The 15853-nt window shown below is 35.8% G+C and overlaps 1 protein-coding gene across 5 annotated transcripts in view; it reads right to left on the bottom strand.

Annotated features, from left to right (window-relative positions):
- The window catches only part of gng2 (guanine nucleotide binding protein (G protein), gamma 2), a 30080-nt gene that overhangs the window by 8930 nt on the left and 5297 nt on the right, over window positions 1-15853 (bottom strand). Inside the window, exon 1 of one of the 5 annotated variants that reach the window (XM_048204097.1) lies at window positions 8879-9042. The exons of 1 other annotated variant lie outside the window; for it this stretch is intronic. The gene's annotated coding sequence lies outside the window, so the exon portion shown is untranslated. Of the gene's footprint in view, window positions 1-8617; window positions 8774-8878; window positions 9043-15853 lie in introns of those variants that run through there. 3 more of the 5 variants (XM_048204095.1, XM_048204094.1, XM_048204098.1) reach the window with 3 other exon arrangements.

Raw genomic sequence — 15853 nt, 5'->3', positions numbered from 1 at the left:
CAAGTTTCACTGAAGGTAACATGACTGAGATAACACAGGAATGAGGAACAAGAGGAGTAACCTCATAATTTAATATAAAACCCTGGTCACATGTCCACCTACACACAGGACAAAGCTACCAGCTCACTGTTTGTTTCATAGCATACTAAATGGTTTGGCTATCTAATGTCTCTTGACAACATATATTCAAAGAAATAATAATAATATTAATAAATAATTGTCTGGAAATATGAATGCATGATGTTGGTCTTTAATGATTAATGGTGGTGAACATCGCTTAAATGACAAATGGACCAAAAATCCAACTTAAACTTATTCAACTCATGCATCATTTTTATGCATAACCCTGCTAAAAAAAGTTGGGATGTAACAGAAATAGCAGTGGTTCTTTTCTTCTGTATTTTGATGGTTATCTGTGTAAAACAGATTATCGAAAAGGAAAAAAATGTAGGGAGGGGACATGGTCTTTGGTTGTTAATTGGATGGAGGCAGATCTGAATGTGAGCTTGCAGTCAAATGTGAGAAAGGGGCGGGGTTTAATCAGGCTAGAGCATGCCAAACCAACAGGTGGCGATATAACCTTAACTGTAAAGTCATGTTGGCCAATCAGAAGCCTAAAAAAAGGTTATTACCTGTTACAAGCCACAATCTCCAGTTTCACCATCTACACAACAACACTGAAACTGGACTTTCTAAAAATCCCTGGCAGGAGTTTTCAAAAATGTTCAGTTTCAGTAATCGGATACTGCGTTTGTGCGTGGATGAATGGCCAAACTGCATAGAAAAAGCTGCGGTTTTGAAAATACCCGTGTTCATGTGGACAGGGCCTAAATGATTGGAAAAGTCTGGCATATGTCACCAGAGATCAGGTTTCACCTGTAAATGGGTCATTGACGAATAAGGTTTTTAAAAGTGTAAAAAATCATAATGGAGATATAATTAATTTTGAAGTTTAATTAAGTGATAACAGTGAGATTGTGGTTTTTATAATCAATTAACACTGCTTTTGTCATGTTTTACAAGATGGACAAAATTTTTCACCAAAAAAGTAATACGGTTTAACCAAAATTTCGGTTTTACCGAATGACACTTTTGGTTATACCGAATGACGAATTTTTCAAATAGTTAGTTAATTTGCTTCAATACCATGTGGTCCTTTGCAGGTGTCTGAATGATGGCACATCCTGTCACATGATGCTGACCGCATGACTTAATCCAAAATGGTCCCTTTATATTGGTTACTCCGAATGACATCAGTGAAATTCATTTTTCCGGACATTCTTTCTCATAACCAAGCAATGACTTCTACACATAATTTTAATACCATTTTGCACTATGCTAATATATGATATTATATCATGCCAGAATAAAAATATATGCATTTATTACATTTTAAGATACTTTAATCACAAATGAAGAGGCTGTATTGGCATTTGGACGGTTAAACTGAATGGCATTTGACACTTCATAATCTTTAAAATACCTTTGTATGTAGAAAAATATTATTAAATCCTTTTGGATTCGATAAAAGAGATCTAGTTGTACTACCTTACATACTTTGGATGTCATATCTTTGTTTTTTATAATTGTTAAGGCCTTTATACAAAAAAATAACTTGCCACGTCATTGACCCAAATGGAGTTAGACTTTTTTTTTTTTTTTTTTTTTTTTAATTATTAGGTCAACAAGATCAATGAATCAGTGAATTTTTATTTCATGTCAACTTTAAATCAACTTCAGATGGTTGATGTAAACCATCTGTTGGCTGGTTTTAGAGGCGTTAGGCTCAGATTAGAACATGAGCTGGCCATCAAAACAACAACAGAAAACACTCTAGACCAGAGTAAAACCAGCTTGGCCAGCCAGAGAGAGCATCTTAATCCAATAAAAACACCTTAAACCGTATAATACCAGTAAACCATCTTAGGCTCATTTAAGAAGTTTTCAAATGTTTGCAACTGTGACACAGGGCTTTTCTAACTCCACCACCAACATCACAGTCAATGTGAATGTGTTCACAATCAATTTTACTTCCGTAATGTGGAACACATTTCCATGTGAAACAGGATATTCAAAAAGCACAAACGTAGAACAGGCCTTGATTTTATTCATTGTGAATTGACTGAATAGTGAATAGTCAGCTTGCATACATACATACTTGAATGAACGCAAGTTTTTTTTAACAATAGCTATTTATCTATTCTTTAACATTATCTGCTGCATGGCCAAAATAACAAGTTATTTTGATGAAAGATCATGAACACAAACTATTTTTTCTGAAGACTGAGAATGTACATTGATAAAGTAAACAGGGTCAATTTTGACTCTAACATTACACCAAAATTAGATAAAAACGAGCCTTCTTTCTGCAGAAATGTGTGTGCTCCAACCCAGGCTCAGTGGAAAAAGTAACTGTGGTGACATTTCATTGCTCTTGCGTGCTTCAATTATCTAAAAGCATGTTCAGTTTTCTCTGAAATAGATGAACGTGAATCTGGCAACGTTTTATTACGTTGGTTATTGTATGTATTGTGTTAAATGAGTGGCACTAAAAGGTTAAAGCTGTTGATAGTATTAACAAAAGCAAACATGAGATAAAAATACCTTTGCTGAAGCAACAATCTTGCTTCTACAAGTCTTTGAACTCATTTATCATGACTCGTTCATGTGTACCCGAGTGCTTCGCATCGCAAATGCAATGCTGTACCGGGTGAGCTACTGAGCAAATTTACTATGTCAGAAAAGCCATACATTTGGAGCTGGTCATGTGATGCAAACATCAAAATGTATTTGTTTATAAATCATGTATGGTAAAGGTGTCAAAACATAGTATTGTGTAAGAAACCATGCAAAAACAACTCTATTAATCGATAATCTGCTCCAGTAATAACCATTTGTGCGAAAAGTAATAAAAAGTGTTAATGTTTTACTGCCACTAGTGTTAATTTCAGCTGGAAACTGCAGTGAATTGTCTGAATAGGTTTGTTTTTGGAGATTTGCAAAAAAGAAGTTAGAGGCACATTTTTTCCATTGAACCGAGGTTGTAAACATTCTTGCCAGCAGACACTAGCCAGTTTAATAATTTATCCACTGAGCCCCAGATGGTAAAGAGAGAGAGTGAAAGAGAGAGACAGATTTATAATGTTTTTCTGGTTTCACTACAGGGGTCCCCTAGTAGGCACTGACCCTGACACCAGGGGCCTCGTTTACAAAACGTGCGTATGCACAGATTTAAACTTACTTGTGCATAAGCTAAAATCCACACCAACGTTCATATTTATAAAAATCAAGTGTAGCATTAGTTCTGGCAGGTCACATCAGTTAAGCTCGCATCAGCTGATCCACGTCTACCTATAGGAATATGACGCCTATCCCAGCAACACTATATAAGGTCGATTCAGTATTATCAGCAGCTTTATCACATTGCTCAGGAGATAATTACCTTCCTCCATCCCCAGCTCCTCCTGTCATCCAGAACTTGGCCTTCTGATATTCCTCTTTGAATCAGACTAATTTGTCTCGAATTATGTTGTACATTAAATTATTGAATATTAATTATTTTTGCAATATATTTATGTTGGTTGGTTCTGTTATGTTTACCCTTATCGCTGCTCTCCCTGCTCTTACAGGCTTCCCAGGGGGGAAAAATTACACTTCCATAATGTACTTAAAGTGCTCTATTTTCACGCACTAATTTTGTATATATATATATATATACTATTTTGTATTAATATACTAAAAATTCTTTAGTACTTCTTAAGATAATCTTTAGAACATCTAAGTGTACTCAACTGTGCGAATCAGTGGTTCGGAGCGTGTATCAATCTGCCAATGTCACGTGAACTATTGAAGTTTCAAAACACTTATGACGTAATGAAGCCTTGTTTCCTGATCATGGGATTTTAGCGCTCCAAACCACTGATTCGAAACAAAAGATTCATAGAGCTTCGAAGCTTCATGAAGCAGTGTTTTGAAATCGCCCATGATATTGTGGAATAAAGTCGCTATTTTGTTATTTTTGGCACACAAAAAGTATTCTTTATAACTTTAAGGTTAAACCACTGTAGTCACATGAACTGTTTTAAATGCGTCTTTGGTAGCTTTATGGGCATTGAAAAAAGAGTTGATCAAAAATATCTTAATTTGTGTTCCGAAGATGAACGAAGGTCTTACTGGTTTGGAACGACATGAGGGTGAGTAATTAATGACAGAATTTTTGGGTGAACTAACCCTTTAAGTGTGCAAAAATAGAGCACTTTAAGTACATTATGAAAGTGTACTTTTTTTTTTTTTCACCTGGGTTGACCTATGGAGTTCTTGCCCAGAACAGAACCATACCACCAGTCCAAGCTGTGTGCTAATCGTCAGTCATCTTTGACGACGTTGGTCCTGACAAATGGTCTTTGACGTGGAAAAAGTACTCACTTTTCCTTGTGGCACAGAGGCGGAGTACTGCAGGTATTTGGAAATCTAAGCAATTCTTGCTGTTCGCCATTCTTAAGTAAAGGATTTGGATGTTGACTGTTGCTCTTTTATATGTTATTGACATTAATTAGGTGGCATTTACAAGCGGAGATCTTTAGCTGCGCATAATTTCAAGGTAATTTGTGATTTTATAAATTTCACATCTGCAAGAGAGGTGTGCAAACATTTTTTTGCATCACAAATAGGCCTATGCACGTTTGAGAAATGATCTAAAGATCAAATGTAGGACAGTTTCAGTTTCTAAGCAACATTTTATACATGAGGCCCCAGATCTCAAGACTCAAACCATGCCTGTCACTCCGTTTCTCTGACGCCTAACGTCTGCCACACACATCCTGTTGACCGAGTCAAAAACCTCCCATGTACATCTGACAGAAGCTACCACACTTCAGTTTTAAACGTCTGCGACTCTGTCTGAATTAATCGTATTGCTCTATGGTTTGTTTCCTGCGGTGTCCGGGTGTCTTATCAGACAGTAAAAAACAGTCTGTTCTCATGTCAGATTCAGTCTTATAAACATAAGACTTGAAACTTCCCCTCACGAGTTAGGAGTTAGGAAAGCTAGGCAATTCTCCATGAACTTAGTGAATATTCAAAAAAAGTCTTCTGACTTTCTTTCATCATGAGTTCTTAAAACACTAAATCTAAACTGATTTAAATACAGGATGAGATCATTCAAGATTATCAAGACTTGTGGTTTTTCATGAAACAGGAGCTTGTGTGCGTGTACAGTGGGTTAAAATGACTTCCTGCAGAATCTGCCACTTAGCCAAGAGCAACACCCAAGGTTCCCGGAGAGTTAACAATATTCCAAACATCCGGGCCTGCATTCTCTACTTTCAACAAAGTCATGTTTATATACTGAAATGTACTCACATACTCCGTTCTTAGTGTCCCCTTATCAATAAACACAAGGCTTTTCCCTCACTCTGCCACTTTAATCACTGATTCACAGTTTTCAATTTTCACTGAAGATATAAAAATGTAATGTATTATACATAACTTTATGTTCCAAACACTTTTATTGTTTTATAAAGTTTTAAGTTAGAAAAAATAAAATTTAGTTTACATTATTTAAAAACTAACAATTTACATTTTCATTATAAAGTATATATTATTATAGTTTTGTGTTTATACTTTATTATATAATTTCATATATGCGTATATAATATTTGTCAGGTTTTTGTACCAAAAGTAGCACAGGCACACACACACTCATATAAAAAACATGACATGACATCAAACAACTTTCAGATGTAATGTGAAATAAGGTGGAGAGAAGATGCCTGGTGTGAATATTAGTCAGAGTGGTTGAGTCTACAAACAGAGCATGAAGTCATTTTCTCCTTCATAGGAATTCTCTCTCTCTCTCTCTCTCTCTCTCTCTCTCTCTCTCTCTCTCTCTCTCCATACATTCACTCACTGTCTCTCTTGGAATGGAGTAAAAGGATGAAAGAGTCTGGCTATGTTCTCAGGCAAGAGTGGAAAAATAATAAATGGAAGAAATTTAGTTTTAACAAAGACCTTTGTCTCTCCAGCTGTTCATACTTATACAGACACACACACAGACACACACATTGGTATATGTGGTTTATGGGGACTCTCCATAAGCGTAATGGTTTTTATACTGTACAAACTGTATATTCTCTCCCACTACGCTAACCCTACTCCTAAACCTACCCATCACAGGAAACTGCATTTCTTCATTTTTAATAAAACATTGTTTAGTATGTTTTTAAGCCATTTTAATTACGATAACTCAGGAAATGTTCTCATAAACCACATTTACATTGTAATACCAGTATAATACCCATGTCATTATACAAATTTGTGTCCTCATAAATCACACACAGATGTTGGGTTTCATGTTTTATGGGGACATTCCATAGACATAATGATTTTTATACTGTACTAACTGTATATTCTATCCCCTAAACCTACCCATCATCACAGAAAACTTTCTGCATTTTTACATTTTCAAAAAACATCACTTAGTATGATTTATAAGCTGTTTTCCTCATGGGGACTAAAAATGTCCACATAAGGAACGTAAAGGATTTTAGATATCGCCATCTTTGTGGGGATATATTGTCCCCATAATATAGGGTATACCTGAACCACACACACTCACGACAGCACCAGATCCACCCACTCTGAACAGTGAACTGTAAGATGTGTGCTGGGGTTGCTTTTATATTATTCGCATCTATTCAAGGACCCCCATCCCCCCTCCACTATCCATACATAGTAATGTATTCCTCACAAAATTACACAAACATACACACTTTACTAGAGCATATTATAAACAGGCTCAAAAATAAGGCCACTCTGTGCCTGGTTTCAACATATTACTAAACTTCTGTACATTTGTTTGGTCATGCACATGTGTTTTTATGCCTTCCAATTATAAACCCTTTTAATATATTTAGTTATTTTTATTTAAAAAAAAATTAATGTTAGCATTTTGTCGAGAGATAATGTTTTACATTTTCTATGTAAAATTAAGAAATTATATTACTTTTTTTTTTTTTTTTTTTTTTTTTTGAGTACAATGCATTTTAAAAAATCTTTAAAGGAATATATAATGACACAATATATAGTAAACTGTTAATTTTGATATTTTGGAATTAATTTTGGGTTTATGTTTTTTTAATTTTTTTATTTTTACTTGTTGGGACCACAGGAAGAGTAGCCACTATCTAGGTAGTGGCTAATTGCGAATCCAAATAAACAAATACATGTTTATTCTCTCCCCAACCAACCCAGAACAGACCGCTTTAGAAGAAATTAAAACTAAAATAAGTAAAGAAAAGTATTATTAATCTCTCTCTCAATATACAGACCAATTATGTACATATCTATGCATCAATATAACCAACTAATAAATACACTGATATTATATATATGTAAATAATTGATTTTATGTGATGTATGAACGTTGTTTACTGTGAATTCTGATTATTTGAATGTCCATGGTGACTAATAAATTATAGTATGTATAATATGATTTTTAATAGTCTACAAATGATCATATTTGAATGCCAAGCTTTCTTGGATATTATAGTTATAGTAAAATTTTCAACAATTATTCCAAAATACAAACCTATAAATTATTTTTTTTTGTAAAGAAAACTGTTATATGAGTATATATTCCACTCAACAGTGTTTATGTGTGTGTGTGTACGGACACACACCTGACTATTATCTTATTAAGTACTGGATATCTTCATAATAAGGGTTCAACATTACATAAGATGTGTTTGTGACATCCAGATTGCCTAATAAAGAAAAATAAATAAATAAATAAAGGCCTACCAAACCAGCAAGATGTACCTCATCCATTCTGTGCTTTCAAACAAAGTATTATTAATGCATTCAGATTACAAACAATAATTTCTGTGATTCTAAGCTCTAATAAGAATCACTCAATGCTGTGAACACTGTTTAATGTATGTGAGTGCTAACCAAAGCTCAGCCTGCCATACAGTTGAGCGGAACCTTCCGCGAGAACGAACACTGTTCTAGAGTCATCATCAGAATTCTCCGGGGACTCCTGGGGGATTCCTCTCAAATATTCAACCCCCTTTCTCCTTCTGCCATTTCTCCATCACTCTCTTTTCTCTCTCCAGCATCTTCTCCCTCCCCTCCCCCATGCTCTCCTCCACTTTCATCCCCCCATCTCCGGCAGCATTTACCCCAAACAGATGCTCCTCGTACGTACACCTGACCAAAAAAGGCATTTCTGCTCTACATTACAGTGAGTAAAATTACGAAACCCTGATGCGTACTAACAAACACATCCTCTTGCAATCATACTCATCCCCAAAGCAATTTAAGACTGACACACATGCAACGGCTGTGGACAAGCCTTGCGTCCATGCAAGACTAGTCAGACAGAACAAACACACCCATCCACACAGTGGAAAAAACACTACACATCTTACAATAATCTAGTGTAGGAGTACACAAAAAGACACACACATACATGATAAAGAGTCATTTTTTCTAAATGATTTCATTTAGACAGCTTGCCCCACTGACACATCTTCACGCCTGTCTATCTGAACACAAACCTCAACGTATCTGATTTATTTTTAATGGAAATTAACCCATGAAAAGATTTTCTACTCACCTCCTCAGTGTGTGTACAATCTTCAATAACACAAGAGCAGTTGCACACATACACTCCTTGTTCTGACACTCTGGCACCCACACACACATACACACACACACACACACACTCGCCGCCTGCTACACCACCCCAGCTGACAGCCTTCCTCTTGCTCCGCCCATCAACTAGTGGAATCGTTCAGGAAGCCAGCTGAAAGCCACTTCCTCTCGCTCCCGAACACTCACAAATACATTGTTTAAAAAGAAAAACAAGATTATTTACCTTCTGCCTCTCCAGTCAGACCATTTCGCTGGCTTTCAGTGCTGTGATTCTAGTGTGTTGGTGCTGATGTGCAGCAGTGTGTTATTTCTGCTCTCTGCTCTTTGGCTCCTGTGCATTGCATGTGCAGCTCAGCACAGAGGTTCTTGCACTGAGCTGACAAGGAGCACAGATAAATATCCACAACTGCCCCTCCCCCCAAAGCATGTGTATGTGTGTTTAAAAGAAAGAGAGCGAGAAACCCTCCCTTTCAGAGTCATTGTGCACACACGCACACACACACACAGCCTGAGCTCCTGTAATCAAAAGCTTAATCTTCAGTCTCACGATATTAGAGTGAGAGAAGATTAAAAAAGGAATTGCAACTGCCAACTTTTCAATAAACACACATAGTTACAGTGGAGGTTGAAGTGACAGTGTGTTACAGTATTACAGATGTGTGTGTGTAACTGTTGCTATTCTATATTTGGAAAATAAAATCTGGTGTGTCTCTTGAGACCACTGAGTCTATGTTTGTCACTTTGGGATACCCATATGTGTACTGCAAGCATGGTCACCAGTTGTGTTTTGAATGCTGGTCTTTGGCAGTGGGATGCTGCTGTGCTGTTGTCTCCACCAGGCCTCCTAACTAGCTTGACTTTAGTGTTCAGCTGAAATCCAGCTGGTTAAACATACTATTCACTAGTGAACATCTCGGTTTTGATTGTCGTCCAGCTAGAATAGCATCAAATCAGTATTTTCTGGGATAAACCAGCTCAGACCACACTCTAAAAAATGCTGGGTTAAAAACAACCCAAGTTGGGTTGAAAATGGACAAACCCAGCGGTTGGGTAGTATTATTTAACTCAACTATTGTTTAAAAATTGTATTGCTTGTTTAAAATGAAAGTATGTTGGAAATGGATATTTATTAATATGTTTAATAAATGAACATTTATTAATAAGTTTAATGAATAATAAATAAATGAAATTGCTTGTTAATAAATGTTCACCTTTTGATTATTATTGTTGCCTCTAGTAATTATGTGTCTCTTTTTTAATTTCCAACCTATTTTGGCTTCATTTTATGCCAGCCATATAGTAATTTTTAATCAAATAAAGTTAAATAAAACTGCCCAGATGTTCGGGCAAACATTTAACCCAATGGCTGGGTTAAAACAACCTAATCGCTGAGTTTCTCCATTTTCAACCCAACTTTGGTTGTTTTTAAACCATCATTTTTTAGAGTGTGGTCTGAGCTGGTCTTTTCTATGGGAGCCCGTTTTCGCAATTATGAAACAAAATGGTAACTGCAACTTTATACATCACTGTCACGCCTGCCAGCTGGAGTACCTATGATAGCGACCAGAGGGCAACTGCTTTATCTCACCATGAACTACATTTCTCATAACCCATTGCTTGGACTAATCATGTTCTGATTACTTTCACCTGTGTCTCATTATCTTGTTAACTCTGCCTATATAAGCCCTGTGTATTCACACTTTCATTGTGAAGTCTTGTATGTTGTTACACTGCATTTCTCAGCGTTATCCTGGTTTTTGGATTTTCTGCTTTAACCTTTTGCCTGTGTTTCAGCCTGGTTTTGGATTGTTTGCCTGTGTGTTTAATGTTTTGCCTGGTATATGGATTACGATTCTGGATTGTCCCAATAAAGCTGCATTTGGATCTTCAACCCAAGTCTCGGAGCAGTTCGTAACAGTCATAATGTGACTGTTTACCATATTGTGAATTTATTTGTCATAATTGTGAGTGTATATATATTGCAGTGTCTATATCTCAATGTTTTGGAATCAAAATATTTTAATATTATTTTTAAGGATGCACAATATATCAGCCACCATATCGGTATCGGCCAGTATGTTAATTTTTAATGTTATTGTTATCGACTCGATAAGAAAATTTGGCTGATATAAAGCGGATAAATAATGGATTATTTCCTTCAGCGGAGACACTTCAGATGCACACTGTCCACCATAATGGGTTTGAATTGCTTGAAATATGATTGAAATCACTTCAAAAAGGAAAATACAGTTAAGTGCAACATACACAAGTCTGTCACAATATTATAATGAGAACATTACAATTGTGCGATTGGGACTTGGCTTTTAATGGTGAGACATTTATTTTTGTAATCAGGCTCTCAAAAATTCTATTAATTTTGATTTAGATTTATCGGCCAATATATTGGTTATTGGGTTTCACTTATAAAGAATTATCAGTTATCAGACAAAATGTAATATTGGTGCTTCCCTAATTATTTTCAACGTTAATTAAAATGTAATTTATTCCTGTGAAGGCAAAGCTGAATTTTCAGCATCATTACTCCAGTCTTCAGTGTCACATGATCCTTCAGAAATCATTCTAATATGCTGATTTGCTGCTCAAGAAACATTTATTATAATTATCAATGTTGAAAACTGTTGTGCTGCTTAATGGTGATGCATGTATATTTTGATTCATGCTGTAATAAAAATAAAAACAAAGAGATGAAATCTCAGTAGATGGATCAGTGTAATAATTTAAAAACAAATGAAGTAAAAGTGGAGTGATTTGGGATCAGTCATTGTGAGAGGGGTAGAGCATTTGTTGGGCTGAACAGCTTTAGAGGAATCTAATGGAATTAATTTATCAGTGATCTGATTACAGAGATTCATTATGTGAACTAATGGAATCATCTCACGGAGTTAACCCTTCGGATTATTCACTAAAACATAATTACATTAATAAAACCATCCATCAACATCACCACAAAAGGCTGCGTTCAGTGAAATAGCAAATTATTATTTAGAGTTTGATGCAATTGAGACTGAGCGAGAACATGTGAATGTGTGCGTGCATGATTTCAATTCTAATTTGAGGCCATCTGGTGTCTCCAGTAACTGCTTGCCTGCCCCACTGCCCCATGGGATTACAATGAGGATGTCAGTGAAGCCATATCACCCTGATCTAAACACAAGCTCTCTGCACAAAGATGTTAATCAATCATTTATACCGATGTTTTGTTTGTGCACTCAACAAAGACTGAATTTGACATGAACGCTTGTTCTAACGTTTCTAGTGGACAAATGACTTCCGCTCATTTTGCTTTGCATGCAGGTCAGTGATTGGCTGGATTCATGAACTGAACTAAAACAACAAACTTTTACACTGGAGTTCAATATACTTTAAACACATGGAATAAAAGATTCTGCAAGATTTTTAATGTGTTTGAAAGAAGTCTCTTATATGCTCACCAAAGCTGCATTTATTTTCATCAAAAATACATTAAAAACAGTACGATTGTGAAGCATTCGTGCAATTTAAGATAACTGCTTGTGCTTACAATGAAATTTATTCCTTTGACGCAAAGCTGAATTTTCAGCATCATTACTCCAGTCTTCAGTGTCACATGATCCTTCAGAAATCATTCTAATATGCTGATTTGCTGCTCAAGAAACATTTATTATCAATGTTGAAATCAGTTGTGCTGCTTAGTATTTTGGTGGAAATGGTGACACTTTTTTTCAGGATTATTTTATAAACAGAACCGATATGAGATAACCGATATAGATAACCGACAACTCTTATTATAATATTATTATAATATTATAACCGATGTATTGGTCGATAAATCTAAATCAAATTTTGGACTACATCAATTTTTGAGAGCCTGATTACAAAACCAAAAGTCTCACCATTAAAAGCCATGTCCAAAGCACACACTTATAATGTTCTTATATAATATTATGTAGCCTATAACAGACTTGCACTTTATTTTCCTTTTTGAAGTGATTTCAATCATTTTTCAAGCAATTCTAAAACCATAATGGCGGGACAGTGTGTCTCAGCTGAAGGAAATAATCCGTAATTTATCGGCTTTAATATATCGGCCAAATTTTCTTATCGGGCCGATAACGATAACATTAAAAATGAACATATATTGGCTGATACCGATATGGTGGCCGATATATTGTGCATCCCTAATCTTTACTGTCACTTTTGATCAATTTAATGTGTTCTTGCTGCATAAAAGTATTAATAGTTTTAAAAAAAGTTACAGACCCCAAACTTTTGAATGGTATTTTACGTTTCAAGTTCATTTTTCACTTATACATCTTTATAGTAGTGAAATTTGCTTTCTGCAAACCCCCACATTGTGCACTTAGTCTGTTAAAATAATACACAAGATATATTTACAATAATGTAAATCTAAAATATAGTTTTTTTTTAAGAAAAAAGATTGCAAGTAATTTACCGTAACTAAACGAAATGTACTAATGTGCAAAGGGAAGTAGAAATGTTGTATGATTGATAACTAGTGCAAAAGTGTCACACTGCAGTCAACATATGACACAGCATGATTCAACCAAAAACAAAAGTACAATATGAATCTGTAAAACAATGTATTATAACAGTTCTGTTTATTGAGGAAGCTGCATTGTCTGCTGCCTGCATGTCTATCCCCTGACTCAAACCGGAAGATAGAAGAATAACAAGAGATGGCATAGAAAGATAAAGAAAATGATGGCTGGGAGGGAATGAGAGAGAGAGAGAGAGAGAGAGAGAGAGAAGGAACAGAAGGAGGGAGTGTGACGAAGAGGCTGATGAAATGGATTTCCCCTTCTGTTGCCATGGCAACAGTGGTAGTGGATGAATGATTTTCAGTACAGTCAGGTAGCTGCAAGGAATAGGCTGAAGAGAACAGGACAGCACAGCACAGCTGTAAAGAGAGGTGGAGCAGCATTTTCTCGCTCCTGAAAATGTCCATCATAATTGCTCTCGTCCACCCACAGTGGGACAGACAGCTGTACTGTGAGAGACTGTATTGCAGGTGAAAGATGCTGAGAGCTTCTTTTTTTTTAAAAAGCAAACCACAAACACTGCTTACGCAAACAAAACCCTCAAGATGATGCAGAGAAGTCTTGAATACTCATACAGACATTCTCTTGAAACAATTTCTTAGTATCGGTGCCTCCCCGTAAATGTCTGAGGAGCAAAATTCACTGCACACCAAACGTATAAGAAGAAGGATCACATACTGCACATTTTGCTAGTTAACCACATATCTCTTTTGAAATAGAAGAGACAACAAAAGACTACAAATAAAAAGGGAATTTAAGTCATTTTATGCCTGTTGCATTATATATTTCCAGTATTAATAACAGTCATCAGTTATGCCTGTAAACCTTAATGGCGCTCTCAGTTTCTGCTTTGTTTAATCAGTTTTACACATATTCATTTCTGATATTTTATTTATTCATCTCAGAAGCCTAATAAAAGCTGTTTTATTTTACCATGAGAGGGTTGTTTCATGGGGGCTGCCTTATTGAGATCACATGACAAACACAAAAATACTGAGTGCAGCTTTAGAAATGAAAAAAACTAAAGGTTGATAAAAGTCTCAAGGTTGTGTCATACTATAACACCAACTGTAATGTGGGTTAAAACCACAGAGCTTTGATCACGAGTCTCTGAGAAGTATCTTCACTAACATAAGTGTTAACTGATAGTGCTGGAGTATTTTGAACTCGTTGATTTACAATCCCCCGGTTTCACAGACAAGGCTTAAGCTAGTCCCAGACTAAAATGCATGTTTGAGCTGATTTAACTGAAAGCAACTTGCACTGACATTTCTTAAAATATCTCAGTGTCATTGTTTTGTCTCAAGATGCACATCAGTAATGTTTATAAAAGCTACTTAAATGTCCTAATTGAACTAAGGCCTAATCCTGGCTTAATCTAAGACCTGTCTGTGAAACCGGGCCACCATGTTTTACAAATCACACGTTAGTTTAAACTGTACACAACTCTACAAAGAGCATAAAAACAGGGGGTGATAAGGACAAAATACATTTTGTTCAGTTCATAGTTCACTAAAGAGGAAGGAAAGCAGTGGACAACAAAGCAAAAACTAAAATTTAATGCCACCATCTAGTGGCTAACAGCATAAAGTGTGGAGCCCACAGAAGTTTTACAAGAAATGGACAGGAAACGCTAATTTAAATAGAAAGAGAGTGTTTGACCATCATTCTATTGGGAGAAACAGGAATATATGAAACAATATATGGTAACAAGCATGTGCCATTGTAACAGACGTAGGCCAGTAAGAGACTGTGGTCTTTAGCCTCCTTGATAGAGCGCCCGACTCCATACCAGCGGACCTGGGTTCGAGTCCTGCTTACAGCGGGCAGTTTGAACAGCAGGGATTACATTGGTGCCGTGACCTGGATCTGAAGATTGCTTCAGGATCTACGTCAGTTGGGTTGCCAAGGGACGCTGCATTGAGGTTCACTGTTATACAATGGTATACAATACTGTGAGAATACAAAGGGACATTTGGGTCTTCTTATACACAACGCAGATGATGGTAACAGCGGTCAGCAACGGACCGGTTCCGCCATGTTACCAAAGCTACACAAGTGTTAAAATCATTGTATAGCATATATTATATAGCCAGGGCTGGGTACACTGTTAAAAAATTACTGTAAATTTTACAGTAAAATACTGGCAGCAGGGTTGCCAGCCAGTTACTGTAATTTTTACAGTAGTGTTTCTGTAATTTAATTTACAGAATTTTACTGTAATCGAGAATACAGTAAAATTCTGTAAATTAAATTACAGAAACACTACTGTAAAAATTACAGTAACTGGCTGGCAACCCTGCTGCCAGTATTTTACTGTAAAATTTACAGTAATTTATATATTTTGTATACTGCATTTTTACAAAAAAATATATTGTATACTGCATTTAACATACTTCTTTAAATAGCAAATACACACATTCAAGTAGTTTAGTCAAGTAGAATATGTAAAATGCAGTATACAATATATTTTCCCTATTGCTCACTTAATGACTGGGAGCTGAATTTTAAATTTAATCTATTAACTGCATAAACTTTAAACAAATTTTAACTGCATAAAGTGTTGTATAATGCATAACTTAATTCACCCCCCTCCCAAAAAAATAAGATATTTGATGCTTCTTAATCTTGAAAAACAG

This window comes from Megalobrama amblycephala, linkage group LG10, assembly GCF_018812025.1.
Source record: "Megalobrama amblycephala isolate DHTTF-2021 linkage group LG10, ASM1881202v1, whole genome shotgun sequence".
NCBI classification, from domain to species: domain Eukaryota; kingdom Metazoa; phylum Chordata; class Actinopteri; order Cypriniformes; family Xenocyprididae; genus Megalobrama; species Megalobrama amblycephala.
This window is presented reverse-complemented; position numbering and strand designations above follow the sequence as displayed.